The sequence below is a fragment of the Epinephelus lanceolatus genome, chromosome 5, assembly GCF_041903045.1.
Source record: "Epinephelus lanceolatus isolate andai-2023 chromosome 5, ASM4190304v1, whole genome shotgun sequence".
Taxonomy (NCBI): domain Eukaryota; kingdom Metazoa; phylum Chordata; class Actinopteri; order Perciformes; family Serranidae; genus Epinephelus; species Epinephelus lanceolatus.
This window is the reverse complement of record NC_135738.1, coordinates 23594214-23609451: the sequence shown is the minus strand read 5'-3', so window position 1 is coordinate 23609451 and position 15238 is coordinate 23594214. Positions and strand designations below refer to the sequence as shown.

Here is a 15238-nt window from a genome sequence, read left to right as displayed (position 1 = left end):
CCCCTCCTTTTTAAGTGCAAGTAGACCCTCTAACTACACACCTAACATGAGCCAACACAGGCCACATGCTGGTCTGCATGCTGGTTCACATGCACCGCATGACACAGCAGCTGAATAAAGCCATCACTTACTCACTGAACAACTGGGCTTGTGGTGTTGCTGTCTGTTCCAGGGAGCTTCACCATTTCCGTATAGACTCAAGCTCCTATTAGACATATTCTGCTCATACTGGTATTTACAAAATTAAATTGAATGGTTAAAAAATGCATACATATGGGATGTTTAATGTTCATCCTTAAGATAGTTCCTGTGTTTAATGGGAAAAGATGAAATACTCTTTAGGTGGTGCATCAAATTTAAATGATATGCCTTTTTTTCTATCATTAAAAAGTAATTGTATTTCTGGACAGTCTTCACGTTTGCAGGACTCTGTGATGTAATTATAATTGAATGGACAAAAAAACCCTGAAACTGTTACTTGTTTTAATTAAACCACAAATTTGAAAGGTAGAAATGAAGTGGGCTGAATAACAAAGGAAAATATTATGTCAAAGTCAGAGAAGTGGTTTTATTTTCCGCTGCAAGCTAAAGCTAAAACTACAAAGTACAAGAACCGAATCCTGTCCTACTCCACTTGCTTTGATAGTGGACCACCATGTTATAAATAATGTATTAAAGGATTTACAATGCAGAGAAAGAGCGCTGCTTTCAGAGGAATGAAAGTTCCTTTACTAGTGCATGAAAAAAACATGTTAACTCTTTGCAGTCCGGACCCAATCTGAGTTATAAAAGACTTCATATATTTTCTTTTGTATTGTCCAGGTTAAGAGAGTGTTTGGTTTCCTTTTTACAGTTTGTGGTAGCTTATTTTTTCTGCCAAAAGGTGTTTGAGGCCTACTGGGACCACTTAAAAGTTTATGCAGAGCACTAGCCAAGTTGGACAAAAAAGCCTTGAAGTATACACACACTGGCCCCTTTCTCAGAACCTCTCAGCTCTGGCTAGGGGGAGTGTTGTTGGTTTATGAGAGGGAAAATAGCCCCAGCCTTCTGCAAAAGTGAAATGGGATTAAGGCCTTTGTTCGGCCCACAATGGTGAGGGGAATTAGCAATAGTTGTAGGCACTTAGAAGAGCTCTCACACAGAAGCTTATCCCAGATTTTGCACAATAATCATTTGAATATCAACAGTGTTTTGCAACTACAGCGCTAATGTATAAACCTCTCTCTTTTAGATATCGAAATCCCCAAAAGGATTTTTTACCAATGGCCACATCACAAATATTCACGCTCTTTATGAAGAATCATATTTTTGAGAGTAGCTGCGCTTCGTGTAGGAGAAAAACAACATGGCATTTTAAAGGTTGTGCGGAGAAGTTGCAGTTTGAGACAGACACACTCGTGATGCAAGTTTCCTGTATTTGTTTGTTAAATTAAAATGTAGTTAAATCAGATGTGTCATTAAACAGTTAAAGGACTATATCTTGTGTCAACTAGCACTAAGATAAACCAAATATTCAGCATTTCTACCAATTTATTGCAGTATTTCTCACACATTTTCAGCCATTACCACCTTATTTTTTGAAAAAGCCATCGCAAAATTAAATATAAAGAACACTATAAAGTGCATTTTATAGTAAACTTTAAATTTGTTGACTTTATGGCTGACTTTTTGTTCCAGACAACATAAAATAAATAGCTTTTGATTCAGAATAAATGTCCAAGTCTTCAAAATTTAGAAGCAAAAACTCAGGAGTGCAACAGAATGTATAAATTAAAGTGCAGGTTGTATAAAAGACAACTTTTCTTCTTTAGTAAGACCTTTATTTAAAGTCTTATTTTGGTCATATTAGTATGGAAACACGGGATCCCGTACTCTGTTTGACTGCAGACTTATCTGGGATCAGGCAGATCCACTGACGAGCATAACTCTCACAGAGGAGGAATAATTCCGAGCTTCTGCCTCAGTTGAGTCTCACAAGACTGGCCTCAAGAAGTGTGATGGCCTCAGCATTTTTGCCCACACAGTGAAAACGTATTGTCCAAATCACAAAACATTGAGTGAGATCAGCAGACTTGTCAAGAGGCCCTGGCTTGAATATGAATGATGAGAGAAGAGCAGGGTGGTCCTAGTGCTGTTTTGGTGTTAGGCAGGTGAAAATAAGCTCAACTGTCCCCGCCAGCTGCCCATCGCTAAATCAGAAATAGGAGAGCAGAGAGTTTACCAAATTAAAAAAAAAAAAAAAAGAAGAGAGAGAGAGAGAGAGAGAGCTGTGCAGCACTTTCATGTAAATTAACACCAGAAACACAGACATCATCTGCAGACATTGGCGTAATTGTCAAAATGTATTGAATTTTCTGGCGTGATTACAATATTTTAAGCCCCAACGTGTAATCAAAACACTATCTTCCTCGAATTTTGTACTTTAGGTAAACTGCAAGTACTCGTCCTGAAATGAGAAAGGCTGAAGGTGGTTTTTCAAAGTGAAGCCACGCATGCATTTTCTGTCAAAACCCAAGAAATTAAGACATAACACCTCCCCTTCTTTCCTGTCCTTAACACATGCACGCACGCTAGTTCAAGTCACTCGAGTGTCTGCATAGTTTCTGCATTCAACTGGATACAATGATGCACAAGATGAATAAAGTTATCTCTGCGGCTGAATGGGATGTTGCTGGTGGGAGGGAACAGGGAGGTTCCCTATACGCCTGAGCTGAAAGGAGCTCAGCTTTGAGGGCCAGTGCTGCAAGGGTCAGGGCCCAGCTGCTTTTAGGGGTGAAAGGGACACCAGCGGGCTGGACTGACTCAAGGAACCTAACAAAACCAATCGTGTCAAATAAAGACATCCCAGATAGGACGTTGACAGATCCCTTCCCGAAGTTGCTGAACACACTTCACACATTCAAACTTTGCTGCGGTTTGTATCATGTGTCACAGTCAGAGTCCCATTTCACTTGTTAAGAGCCTAATATATAAATCTTTATTTTTGTTTTTGTTATTTTGTTTTGTTTTTGGGGTGTGAAATCAACATTTCTACACAGGTAGGATACATTTTTTTATTTTCATGGTGCCAGGATTTTATGTAAAAGTCATATTTATTGCCTCAAAACCAACTTCTTGTTATTTGTTTGTCACTTTTCAATCTCTTAAAGATTTGTTTAACACAGATTCAGACCATTATTATCAGATGGATATGATGGTTTTTCATGTGTTGAAGTGTGTTGGTAAAACCACCATGCACTGCGCTTTAAGTACTTTGTTGATAGGTTTTACTTTCTGGAATTGCTGTGTTGGTGGAGCTGCTATTTGACTGTCGTTTAAAAAAAGAGATATTAGGCCTTCCCTCATTTCAAAGGGTGCAGAAATTCACTAAGTTTGAATTTGTGGGGGGTAAGTAGGATAATAATCAGGCCACATTATAAGGAATTGATGGTTCATTTTCCCTGTCAGCAGTAGCAGAGCTTTGCCCAAAGATGTGCCGACCTGTGCAGATGGGGTTCAAAGCCAATTTCCATGTTAAAAACTCCACACGGTTCAGAAATCCTCTCGCTGATCAGAGTGTGCGACAAGCCCGTCTTTTTAAAGCAGGTCTGCACGTGTAAGTAGATGGAAGTGTTCACATGTACAACAAACAGTGTGGCCAGGTTTGAGTGTAGTAATAGTGTTGTTTTCATGCATAGCCGGAGGCAATGACATAAAGACAAAAGATAGCTCTGGACTGTGCTGTCAGGATGGGAAATATGGCCCTTTATATGTGTCATACAGTAATTACACAAACTGTAAAAAGTAGTCCTTTCCATTTTTATATATATATATATTTTTTTTAGTTGTACTCTGCTCTTCCTTTCATCACATGCGTGTCAAGTGTCGTTACAAAGCTGTAATTCTTGCCAGAAAATCAGTTCAACCATTCATCATCAGCTCACATTTAAATTTTCCTTCAGGCTGTTTTTTTTTTTTTTCTGTTCCCCCTACATGCCGAGTTTACTCAGAGACAGAGAAATCTGTGAGAAGAATAAAGAGATCACTGGGATGGCGGGAATTTGTTTGATGAGTTATGAGATGAACCTGTCTTTTAAAAAAAAAAAAAAAAAAAAAGAGGAGAAAAATACATCTGCCAAGTATCATCCTCTGTGTCCAGAGGACCGCGGCATTTACGTCACTCTTTATCCTGCTGTCGACTGCTGTCTGAATGCTGTGTGTGTTCGCACACATGCACGGACACATTACTTGTAGTGTGCAACGTGCAGGGAGGGACAGTTTTACTTGTGAGTTCTTCACATAATTACCATGTCCCAGAATTGGCTTTTTTTTCTTTCTCTCTCTCTCTCTCTCTCTCTCTCTCTCTCTCTGTCTTTTTTTTAAGTAAAGCCATCTATCTTAATTGCAATCACATATACTTCAAGAAGAGAGGCAACTGGAGAACAGTCTCATTTTTTAGACTTTGTTCTTTGTTCACTGTTATCACACGACTCTGTGTAATGGTGTCTGTGCTATAAGCTGCTAGCCTGCTCCTCTGCGCTGGATATATTATATCCATTGAAATGCCTGCTGGCTGCAGAGTATTAAGTATGGTGAAAACACAATCTTGGTGGGGTCTGTGCGACTAACAATAGATAGAGGCATGATGACTTATTAAACACAGCCAACCGGCAGCATGGCTTTTCTCATTACCTTTTCAATTCCCAGCCTATAAAGCCTATGGGTCTGGTGACAAAACTCTTGCCATGTAATTCTCTCTCAGGCTGCTTTCATCAGCCCGATTTCGTGGAGAAATATGAAGCAGATTTTATCGTACTCTATAAATTCACAAAAGGCCCTCAAGTTGCCCCCATGGAAGACATACCTCATTTCAGCGATGTGCCACCACTATTGCTGATCCCAAGCATTTGATAACAGTACCTCTCCTTTTTAATGATTTGACAGGCGTCAGACATGAGCCCTATAGACACAGCATTTTTTAATACACTTTTCTTTGCTTGTTTACACCAACCTCCAGATGAAAGAACATATCTATCATCTCTTTCTCTCTCAATAAGTGATATATATTAAAACCTACAGTGGTGTCTTCGATTATATCACTTGTGCAGCAGCTCAAGAAGCATTTGGAGTTGTCAAAATAGTGAAACACTTTTAATTCTATAGCTGCAAGTATTTATTTTTTGTAGGAAATTATTTAAAATCTAAGCCATCATGTCTGTTTTGTCAGAGTGCTCCAAAAGTCTTTGTTCCCCTGCAGAAATTGTTTCATTAATACTAAAAACAGGTAAATAATAATAATACCTCGCAGCCGTCAAGTCGCTGGCAAATAACAAAATGACATATTACACAAGCTACAAATTAGTTATTGGCGGAGCACAGGAAAATAAGCAATAATAAGACAGTTGCTGTCATATATTGTTAGATTTAATGTGTTTGAATTTCTGTTTTACCCAGTTGTGTTCACTTCCCCCTCTCATCTAATTCTCTCATGTGGTTTCTGGCACATTTGCAGTATCCTGGCATACAGCAGGGATTGTTTCCTTTGAAATGTTGTGACTATGGTGTCATTTTAAGAAACTTTCATCATGCATGGGTACCTAATCAATTGAAATTCAGCTGCCTTAGCCCCAAGCTTGGGTGTAACTTAGACCAGCTTTCATCAGCTCAGCCCTTTTAAAAATAGAAATCCTGCTATGATGAAATTTTCAGTTTGAAATGGATATTTGGCTCCGCCGCTGTGTCCTAAGTGTGTTTAAAACTGAGAGCGCTGTAAACAAAACTTTTTTCCGCAGAGTTTTTTTTAATTTATTTACACAATTTACACGATTAGCACTTTCTGAGGACTTGATTGTTGTGATGGTTAAAATTAGCGGAGATGTTTGTGGTTTATGATATTTCTGTATCCAAACATTAATGCTCCCATGTGTCAGTTAGCAGTTTACAAAGTCTGGTTTTGATCAGAGCATCTTGGGGTAACATCCCCCCCCCCCTCCACCCCCCACCCACCCCCTCAGTCCTAATTAGATTTCCTACATTATAATGTTTGATAATGCCTTAAGGTTTGGTCCCTTCTATCAAAACATTTCTGCAAATATTCCCCTCCTGTTAACTCTTTGTGGGCCCGCGTTACATAATTATTTCATATTTGCTATCTTCACCTCCATAGGGAAAATATTATCTGCAATAATCATTGTCATCATCATGATTCTCTTCGTGGTCTGTTGGCTCCAAATAAGTAATTTAGTTGTAAAGCAGCTTCATTTATTTTGCCTATTCATTTTTCTTCCTATCATATATCTAAATACAAATCTTCATTTTATAACTGACAGCTTATTACCTCTGAGCACATGCTGATAAATTTAATTCCAATGAGTTAGCTTCCATTTTCGGATCCCATTATCCACTAATGTGGCAGCAGCGTGTGGGAGGAGGAAACTTACAGGACAAGAACTCAGGAAATAAAATGTGTGTCTTTACATATACATATAAATGCTTTTAGATGTTTATTTATAGTATTATTATTGTTATTATTATTATGATGATTTGTTTTATATTTAACATGTCATTTATTAAGAGATTAATTTATTTCTTTAGGTGACAAAAATTTAGATTTTAATTTTAAGACTATTTTTTTTTTAAGTGTGCAGGTTTAAAGCATAAAAAGCAGTGATTTTTAAATTTATCGGATAATTTTTTACTGGATTTTTTAACAGAGAGGAGAGTTTTTTATTTTTAAAACCAAATTGCAGCAGTGCACCCCCCAAAATAAAGCAGAGCACTGAGTTTGTGAAGTGAGACTTTTTGTGATGAGAGTGCTTTTTGGTGGGGGGGGGGGGGGGGGGGGGTTGCATTTCAGTCCTTTCAGAAACATAGGTCCCTTTACAAACATATACCTTCTAAGAGAGCAGCATTATGCCACAGTTGGGTCTATTTTGGCAAAGTAAGGAAGTAAGTAAACAATTATTATTAGCTTTGATGTTGGCCTGAATAGCACTCAATTAACAATGTGGCTAATGAGCCCATTAAGGATGAAAGTGTTCTCAACAGGTATGAGAGGATACTGCTGTTTTTGGAGTCTCAGTTCTCAGCATTGAATGCAGCATGAATAACGGTGCTCTTTCTCAATCGCTTCAAAGGCCAAACCTCTACAGCCCAGAGAGCAGAGTTAAATAAAGGTTTGCCTGCAAGTGAGAAAAAAATGAGATAGATAGATAAATATTTTAAGAAATAACAAATATTCTGGAAAAGAGGTAGCAGAGGAGTGAAGTCATGCTAATATTGTGACTGAATAAATCTCTTCTGATGAAAATTTAATCTATTAAAAAGCCTCAAACAGCTCAAGAAAGCCCCAAAATCAATGTGTGTGTTTTTAAAATTTTAACTCATTTTGCTGTAATTACATTTTAGTTAGAGTAAATATGAGCTTGCCTCAGTCTAATAGTAATTACTCCGCAGTACAAATAGGGCTTGTCTGTTGCAAAGAAAGAAAAGTGAAAGAAAAAGAAGAGTGTGAGGCTTTCTGCAGCCCCAGCGCTTCCTCTGAAGGACTTCCCACTGAAATGCACTGAAAGCCTCACGCGTGGATTATTTCCACATTATTTGCTGCTGGATTCCAGAAGTTCTTGCTCACTAGCAACAACAAATCTCTCCCACTGGCCGTCTTGTTTGTTTTACACGCAGGAAACCTTTTTCTTTCAAACACATTTTACAAAACAAAATAATTTTATTGTAATATAAATTATAATTTCCTCCTCTTCAACTGCAAAAAATGTGACCTTACAAAAATTATCCTGCATGTTGTGGCAGCGTTGTGAGATGTTATTTTAAATATGTGTAATGAGGGCATATCTTTTAATTCTCCGCTGCCAAGCAATAAATGAACGCATTCTGTTAAATATTTAAATCAGCTTTTATTTATACGCAGGTGGAAATTATTTCTAAAAAGAAAAAAACACTGTAGAAAAAGGGCAATATTTAAAAACAGTCACTGTGCACCGAAAAAATGACAATAAGTAAAGCAAATGAGACAAGAGTGTGTTGAATGAATTTATCTATTTGTAAAACCTGCTTGTCTGCAGAAGTTTCAGAATGTTATCAGTAGTTTCAGCTCAAGAATAGCTTGAGGTGTTTTGAGTGTAAATCCGTCTAAAGCTGCCAGCACTGACATACACAGCATATGCTAAATACAGATAAGAGTATTTTTAATAGATCTGCAAAAAGTCTCCCCACATAGCTCAATGGATGTGCTTTGAATGTAGTTGATAAGTTGGCTTAAGCTGAATGCTGTATCCCAATGCAACATTGTGCTACTGGGTGAGCCCATCACAAACTAGCCTTCCAGTAAAGACCACTTCCAGGGGAGGGATTATAGAAAAGCCTTCGAGATCAGCTTCATGTCTTACTAGAGTTTCTGATTATAAATAGTGCTATGTTACAGGAAAAAAAACTAGGCATTGCCAAGGATCATATGGAAAAAAAAATATCTTTAAGCCATTTATTTACCTACAATGTCAAACTAAAAAGAAGGAGTGGTGTGAGGGACATTTTTCTAAATCACCTTAAAATCATTTTATTCAATTAAATTCAATATTCCTCTAGTTTTAATTGATTGCAATGTTTTTTTCTTTATTTAAATAAATTAAAAAGCACCGAAATAGAAATAAAAACTTTATTTTTTAAACAGGAAAAAAGAATCCAGCAGATAAGTTTTATGTCACTGCCATTACACTCACACAGTTACCATGTGGTCAAACTCCTGTGTATTAATTTATTTCCGCGCCCCAAGTCGGCTGAACTCAGGTCGCGCACTTTGCCTCTTATTATTTTAATGTGAGGAGGGAATTCTTTTTTTCCCAGCTGTGTTCCTTTAAAACAATTTGTCTCAGATAGATAGATAGATAGATAGATAGATAGATAGATAGATAGATAGATAGATAGATAGATAGATAGATAGTCTGTCTTTGTTTCTCTTTAGCTCTCCTCAGGTCATCTGATTATGTAGCTGAAAAAATGAGAGGGGCAGATAAGCCTCTTTTATGCTTCCAAGCCACTTAAAGAGCTGAAGCACCAGCTTCTGTTGCTACACTGTGAGGGAAGAAAACAAGTCATTTGTGTACTACAAAATGGCTTCTCCCTAAAAATGTGTCCCCTCAAATCCTTAATATACTATCAGCTTTATCAGCCCTGGTTCGTTTGTAAAAATGTAGTTTAAAAAGTGAGATTCACAGCAGCTGTATGACTTTAAAATGTTGAAAAGTAATATTCGATAATGCTAAATAAGCTTTTTTATTTTACTTTAACTCTTATTTTGATGCTTCAAACTGCTTTCACTGTAATAAAACGCTCTTTCTTTTCATTCTAAAATATGAATATCACAGTAAATGTTTGTTCATGCAAAATTTTTATTGGCTTGACTTTTGTATGGCACAAAAAAAAGAAAAATAGAATCTAAGATTGTATTTTATTCAGTGATATGGAAATGTCCTCAGTTCCTGCTATATGTCACGAGGGCATCTCTTCTCTGCCTTCTTAATAAGGTAGTTCTGCAGGCCTCTACTGTAATATATTTCACCAATAAAGCAATTCCAAAGCCAGTCTGGCCTTTTGACCAGCACTGAGAACGTGGAAAGCAGCAGGCTGCCTTTGCTAACTAGGCTTACTCTCTAATATTAGATACCTGTCCCCTGGCTTTTCAGAGGGGGGCTTAGCAGTTGATATTTTCATTTGGTCCTGCCAAGATGCGACACCCCCGCTTTAATCTTGTGTTTGACGTTAAGCGCTCTGTTCATGAAAAGTCTCGGTGAACTTCAACCTTAGGGTGGTGCTGTCATACAAAAATGATGTGGTGGGGGAGTGAAACTGGCTGCTCTATCCTTGACCTCTCCCATTGGCCTGCCAAAGTCTTTCCCTTGCCCTTCTTAATCAGGTGGGACCCTTCCCTTTTAGAGTGGAAGATGGTATATTCTCAGCATCCAGCTGCGTCTTTTATACTAACTGGCACAGATGTCCACGGATGAAGACGTAGCAGAGAAATTGTGATGGAAGAGAGCGATGCTGCTGCTGCTGCTGCTGCTGTGTGCTTCTTTTTTATTGATGGAAAACCTTCAGAAGTCTGTAAAGAAAACTGCGGATTGTCGAGCATTTAAAAAATTCAAGAATGCACGCTTCTCTTTGATACTTTAATTTCCCCATTAGTGCAAATCTGACATCATTTATTAACAACAAGGATAATTAAATCCAACGTTTGAAAAATATTGTTGCTACAACGGTCTGATATAAAACAGAGTTCACTGTGTTTACTGAGAGGCAATTACCTTTTTTTAACATTTCATCCGAGCTGGACGACATCAGTATACATTTGCAGGTATTAGACATGTTTGGAAAATATCAGGAGCAAGACAAAGTAGGTGTAGACTAATGAATTTCTTATGATGGGTAACTACCCCTTCATTCAGCCGCAGGTATTGTGCTCGGCTTCCATGTTAGTATTTATCGTGATGTTGAGGACAAACAAGCCACTTCTCTGCAATCGTTAAGATGAGTTTCCCTACTGATTGATGTGTGGAATCAATTGCTCCCCATAGCATCCATGTCAGTCTATTACCACACAGCCTGGTAATGATAGGCTGTTCTCCACAAGATTATAGAGCTCTGTCACAAAGCAACAAAGACTTGCTTCCCTGTGTGTGACCTGGTCTGCTATAATTGAGAATAGCTTCATTTTTTACTCTGTAGGTAAACAGAAAAAAAAAATGATGATGCTGATGGAAGGATGTCTTTATTATATTTAAAATAGTGATTTTTTTTACGTTGTAATGTGTTGAATTATTAATATGATTGACTTACTGAATAAAAATTGCTTTTTTTTTTTTCGCTGCGAGCTGGAAAATATGTATGTATTCTCATACGTTCAAGAGTTTCGCTTGAAACTTGTCTACATGTGAAACATTTATCACAGAGGTTTGCCTTAAGGGTGATTAAAAAAAAAACCATTTCAGCAGTCAGGCTCATATTCAAAGCATATATCTGATCAGAATCGAAGTCAGAGTCCACGCTTTCCAATGCAAACATATTTGAAGTCATCAAAACAACAGGTGTTTGCTCCTCGAAATACCCCTCTGTGTAACTGTCCTTTTTTTTTTGTCATGTGAAAACACCACAGCTCTCTTACTGCCAAGCTGACTACCATCCAACCCAGTAAGTGCCAGCAGCATTGCAACTCATTTAGTTTGTGGCCCAGAGATGTACCACACAGCCCTGATCCTGATTACACATGATCAAAGATGGGTTCTTCAACAGTTTGATTACATATTTGAGCTTGAATAAAATCGACATGCCTGTGCTCCTCTGAAAACGACTAATTGAATAGACTCATGAGTTTTATAACGGTTTTAATACAACAATTGGCATTTTCTCCAGGTTGACCTCAATCATTGGAGTAGGACTACAGTATGCGCTGCATTTAATTACCTACAGTGGAATTTGATTATCGGAAAATATGGTGCATATCAAGTGATTTCCTGCCCTAAGTAATATTATTCTGTATAGTTAGAGTTGGAAAAAGATGACATGGGAACTTCAGTGGAGACAAAAGGCACGAGCTAATGAGACTGGTTAGTGATTCAAATTTATGGAAATTTTATTAATTACAGACACCTATCTTTCATCTGTACCATTTAGTGGTGAAGTAATTAAAACCAACAATGATCGTCCCAGCAGTGGAAAAAGCAAACAAGATCAAAGAAAGCCGAGCAGTCATGAGAAAGTCCCGTCTATGCTGAACCGGGCCTGGCCGTGGGCAACGGGGCCTCATTAAAGTCACACTGTGTTGATCATCAATTAACCTGCTTTGTGTTGCATCTGATGTGAAACTTGCGTAACACCACTTTAAGGGTTGGTGCATAATGTTTGGCTGGAGGTGACCAAGACGCATCATAAGTGCTGCCTTATGTCACGGAGGGACAGGCTTTGATCGGTTGATTTGAAAGAACGATTGATTGTGGAGTTACCTACAATAAAACACAGTTTTTGTCTAAAATCAAATTTAAGATGCGTCATTAAGGCCATAATCTGCTGCTGATCCTCCAAGACTATGTAAAAATGTGTAAATAGGAGGCGGAAAATTTAAGTTCTTCGCTTTTTAGCTGATTTTGCTCATCTCTACTTCATGAAACTAAAAATAAAAGCAAACGATGAGGCAAATTAAATCGTTACAATTTCCAAACTCGCCTTTGCGAGTTGAGTTGGCAAAAAACAAACATAGATGTTTCTGATATGATTTCTGAGTGTAATCTTGCACTTAGTGGTGCAAATGAGCTCAAAATGATAATCCTGAATGTTTAGCAAACCTTAAATTTGTCTAATGAGATTTAATTCTTGATATCGCTCTTGCATTTCCTGCATAAACTTCTTTTTGCAGCAGCAAAGTGCGCAAACCTGAACATATTTCTATGTTTTCTTTTGCATTGTTGTGCCTATATGATGTTTAAAACTGGTGATGGAGGATCCTTTTGTGTTAAAGTATGTAAACCAAACCATTTTTCTCAACTGAGCACTAAAATGTCAGCGACAATTCGATTAGTTTGTCAGTGATCAGGATATCTAAGTTGTTTAATTGACTTAAACTCTGAAGTGACTCAGATCACACAGAGAAATCTGGCTCCAGAGACGTCACGCTCTATGGACAACAAATGGATGGCCAATCTTAACTTTTATTATGAGCAGTGGAGGTCATATTTAAAATGAGAGATTAGCCGCTCATCACAATATTGGTGGATTATCAACTACCTGCAATGAAAGCAACCCCTGGCTCCGGGTCGATAAGAGTTTGACTGCATTTCGAATTAATTTTCCCCAGCTTAGAGAGCCGGACTCCTATCTTGTTATTGATCACAGCGTTAATCCATAACCAAGCTCATCCTTTCCCCCACGGAACGAGCAGGAAAATATAAAACCATCACCGTGGAGAACTCTTGACCGCCTGTATAAAAACTGGAACAGACTTAGAAGTGATTAGAGTTCATCATTTAAGAATACGTTCCCAGACCATTGTTTCACATGCCAGTGCGTCTCGTATTGATCCGTGTGTGTTTATTGTTCCCTTTTTTTTTTGCTTTTTTTTTTTTTTTACAATTTTATACCAGCATTTATTCTCCTATATTCCTTTGGTCTGGGTTGTGTTTATACATGACGATTGATTGATTTCCCCGACAGCAGGAGCACTTCACACCTCAGCTGCTTTCTCTGTTTGTCTTTTCCAACAGAGGGACCTCCACAGTGGATGAAATTTAGCCCCGACCTCTGACCTTTGGGTTCAGCGTTTGTCTCCAGTCCAGTGACCACAAACAACTCCTGGATTGCTGTAAATGTCAGTGCAGCGGCGTCTCCGCCCTCTCCCCTGTGAACCATAGGGCTGCACTCAACCTGCACTAATAGGACACTTTCATGAGAGCTCCATTATCAGTTAGGCTGTATTTGATATCTCAGGTTTCCTGCTTATGATGCCACGACAAAACTGAACGACTGTCATCAAACAAACGGCAATAAAGGTGTGTTTTATACACGCTTTCTTCGCTTTTATACTCACCTTTTTGAGCCTTAAATTTGCTACTTTATGCACTTTATATAACGCAAAAATATGAATTATTGTAATGATTTACATCTTGTTTGTAAGATTTAATCTTGTTTGTAAGATTACAGATGCAGAGCTTTAAAAGTACTACCTAAAGAGTGCAGGATGAGCTGCTGGAAGTGACCCATTTAGCACACAAAGCAGCTGGTACCATCTATCATAAGGCTCAGTTATAATAGATTGTAATTCATGTTCTGAAGACATTGGTTGTAATGCATCCCATTTTGAAGCACTTTGGCTCGCCCTTCCCCCCACCCATAAACACACACGCTCCCTTTCTCTCCTCGCCGGGCCTCCCGAGGTTGGTGTCTCTGCGTTAGGACTCTATTGTTGCCTACTGCTGGATAATGCCCTTATTAATTGTACCTCTTTGTAAGGTGTCAGCTGTAGCCTCAGATTGAGATGGATGGATCTCTGGAGTCTGCTCCCTGGCCCTCCACAGACGCTCTATCTCTGCACAACACACAGATGCAACAGTGAGTGCTGCCACACTATGACTAAGAGCTGAGATAAAACAGACATGCTTTAATTATTCCCACCAAAAAAGACAAAAAAAGAAACATGTTTCCGAACTGAAAAATCCAATTTCTGTCATTGCTAAGGTGAGCTAGCATGTGATGTGTTTTAATTATCTGGATATCTGAGCGTACAGTCCATAGCAGTGATGAAATATCTTTTTTTTATTGATTATTTTAGTGTGTTGCAGAAATACTGGTTAATTAGGTGGATTGAAGCCTCTGTGAGATCAACAGCATTAACATCAAATCCTTTCCCTCTCATTAAAGGAAACAGAGTCAATTTAATTAATGCATATTAATCCCCACTGATGCTCATTTTAGCTTTAAAAAAAAAAGGCATGGCAGTGTGGACTTCACATTCATACGTTTAAAAAAATCAGGTTTGATCACTTTGGGAATCAACATATACAAATTTTGGTAGTATTTGTCATGCTCTTTAGATTAATTAATGTAAATGCAGGTGAGGGCATCACCTGTAGACATGATGCACATTTTTGGAGTTTGTTTATTAATGTTAGCTGGTTTCAATTAAAGCCAGGTAATAATTCAATAATATATTTGATGTGTAATCCTATCGATGAGATCATTCTTGTGTTTTTCAAAAGTATAAAATTCAATACATCTGTCTTAATAGGAAGAGATGAGTTTAACTTTAAAATGCACCAGTATCAAGATAATGCTGTAGTAATAATATTAATTTTCTTCACATAACCCTCCTCCAGTGTCTGTTTCACTGATATTAACCAGCTTCATTTCTTGTTTGAATGTCCCCCACTGTTCGCTCTCTTCACATGGCTTCATGAATGTCATTGGATGCCACTTTAACCGACCCAGTCATCACGATCAGACAGTTAACCAGGGTTGATGAAGTTCTAATAATGAGTTGATCTGACGCCCCTCTGACGACATGTATTGTAATAATTTCGTAGCACAAACCAGCCAATGGTAACACTTTCATATCTTGCAGGAGCTTTTCAGATGTTTGAGGAAATTCTGGTCACAAAAAAATCAATTGTATTCAATTTTTGAATTTGTATAATCTCACAGACGTCCAGTGGTGACATAGTTTCAATCTTGTGATCGCTCTTTAGGTTTAAAAACAGTTTTAATG

General features: G+C 38.0%; 1 long non-coding RNA gene across 1 annotated transcript in view; it reads left to right on the top strand.

Moving 5' to 3' along the window:
• Positions 1-13638, top strand: part of LOC117249540 (uncharacterized) — a 110485-nt gene extending 96847 nt beyond the window's left edge. The window contains exon 7 of the long non-coding RNA XR_013491670.1: positions 13242-13638. This is a non-coding gene — a long non-coding RNA (uncharacterized LOC117249540). The remainder of the gene's footprint in view (positions 1-13241) is intronic.
• Positions 13639-15238: the final 1600 nt, after the last annotated feature.